Source organism: Haliotis rubra, unplaced genomic scaffold (assembly GCF_003918875.1).
Source record: "Haliotis rubra isolate DU_JTF1 unplaced genomic scaffold, ASM391887v1 Scf716, whole genome shotgun sequence".
Classification (NCBI taxonomy): domain Eukaryota; kingdom Metazoa; phylum Mollusca; class Gastropoda; order Lepetellida; family Haliotidae; genus Haliotis; species Haliotis rubra.
Genome location: NW_025767431.1, coordinates 546,732 through 549,174, shown reverse-complemented (window position 1 = coordinate 549,174; position 2,443 = coordinate 546,732). Strand labels below are relative to the sequence as shown.

At 38.1% G+C, this 2,443-nt stretch overlaps 1 long non-coding RNA gene across 1 annotated transcript; it reads left to right on the top strand.

Annotated features, from left to right (window-relative positions):
- Positions 1–363: 363 nt before the first annotated feature.
- LOC124259269 lies at positions 364–2,199 on the top strand. The gene is made up of 4 exons (XR_006893803.1): positions 364–427; positions 728–857; positions 988–1,035; positions 2,129–2,199. It is a non-coding gene; the product is annotated as an uncharacterized LOC124259269 (long non-coding RNA).
- Positions 2,200–2,443: the final 244 nt, after the last annotated feature.

Here is a 2,443-nt window from a genome sequence, read left to right as displayed (position 1 = left end):
AATCCTGATGATGCAATGTGCTCCTTCAACAGTACAGTTGTTGAGAAATGTTACACTCAAGACTACCATACCAAATAATGACTATTTAGTATATTGAATCACAATTTGAAAACAAAAGTAACAGACCGACTAATTGGCTGTTCAAACCTTTAATGGATGTCATAAAAGTTCTCCTAAGGCTTGTCAGGATAGCAGGTTGAATATACTCCCTAATTAACACCGGCTATTTTTCTGTGGGACTGTACAGTGGCCAGAACGGTAAACCAAAGATCTGTATGTCGAATTGATATTTCAAAAATATGTCCCTATCCCTATTTTTGAATCGGGAGACAATACATTATCTTGTATGCTATGTTTGTGTTCCAGGAGTGAATACCAAATAGACACAGACCAAACTAGTACGACAGACTCTGCCAAAGGCAACCAGGTAATTACGGTGTCACAACTGCATATTCTTAACATGGTCAAATGCTACTTCTACCATGTATTACTTACTGTACTTACTGTCAGTGAAATCAAACCTCATTCTATCTCAACTAATGATAATCTTAATGTCCTGAAATAAGGGAAACATATATTCTGACTTCTCTGTCCAGACAACAGCAAACGTGTTCACTTTTTCTATCTGAGTCGATGAAAGAAAACTTGTGAAGGTATGACCAATATCCATTGTTTATTTCATTATCATGGTTCAAAATGTTGTATAAGAATGCAACTGAATTTTCAGAAATCCGGTCACCAATCACGTCCGCGAGCGACAAGAATGAAAATCAGACAACAGCGAGCAGCGGTGCCGTTCACGTCTACTCCTACGGCAACGGCCTGTGCAAATGCAGCAGCTTCATTCCTGTTATCAGGTACTTTCTCTCCGATGTTTCAATGGGTGTTCCCTCTGAATGTAGTTCCAGTAATTGTAATATAACGGCTTCTTTGATGGTTATGCATTTGATGTTTACGTGTGTCACAGGCTAATGTTTCTAATTACAGACTGCGAAACTGAAGACGATCATCAGTTTAACCTTGACAAGAGATGCTGTAAGTAGCGTTTATATATAGCAGGATTATACAAATTAGTTACTAATATAACAATATACTTCATCTTATCATTTTACGGGAAGTGCTTGGCTATAACAAAAATAGCGACGTACTTTCAGTCAACTGTCCTGATATAGAGTTTGCAAAATATTCCACGTTTTTAGAAGGTACAGTTTACACATGAACTGAAGTATCGTAAAACAAATTTGTAATGCCGAAAGGTTATTGTCAAGATTTCAAGAAACGAAGAAACTCCGTGAAATTCTTAAAGGTCACATGCAACGTAAAATACAACTTTGCAGATTCTGATACCTTTGGAATTACTGAAACAAGTCATCAAAATGCAAATTCAACTCATAAAAGTTGGAAAAAAATGCGATGAAAAAAGCCAGCTAAGTCGGAGTTCAAACGATTCACTAAATTTCCACTAGCGTTGGGGGAACAAGTGCTTTCAACAGCTGCGCTCATAACGCATGCGCAGTGAGCAGGTTCGCGGAGCTTGAAACACGATGCATATCAGGATTATATATATACAAACAAGTAAATAATATCCTCGTTGCATAAACAAAAAACATGTTGATTGTGGTAAGCAAACAAAACTCAATCTGCCTGCCTGTCTGCTCACGACAATATGCAACACACAATTTCAATGTCACTGACAACATGCAATTTGAACTTAACACCTATCGGGCTTATTACGCCATAAACAAAACCGAATGAGTGCATCAGCTAATGAACCAATAAAACGACCCCGTTACACATGAGGTGCAATCACACCCACGCTCTGACTGGGTTCGGTATGTTTGATTTTTTGGATGCATGTGAATTTTAACAAAACTTTGCACCAAAACGCAGCTGTTCTCATGCACGATATTTGCACACGATTTTCAGTTATTTGATGCATGATCCTCGTGCAATTCATCTGCATAAGGTTTGCAGTTGGTTCCCAAAGTTGTTGGAGAAATTCATCTTTGATGTAACATATATTCATATCATACAGTGAGTGCTTTATTTGAGTCTAAACTTTTGATGGGTAGTATATGACATCAGGACGACAAGGCAGTTCTTCAGCAAATAACTTTGAATTGTACAGTTTCAGAGAAGCAACACACGGAAGATATTCTACAGATAATGGAACGGAGGATGAAGCTGATGGAGGACAAATGTGGATTGCTATTGGTGCCCTGAGACGAGATGTCGCAATGAGAGATCGACAGGTATGGTGTAGCGCTAAATCACCGAGTTATAGTTATTTGTTTTTCTTTTGCGGTTATACACTTGTACATTATCTGAGTGTATGTTCCACTTGAACGAAGCTTCCGGAGAGGCCACCTGTCTATTACTTAAATAATCAACTAATCAACAGAGATCAAGGTTATTACATCCCTACGGCTTACGATCAACTAAT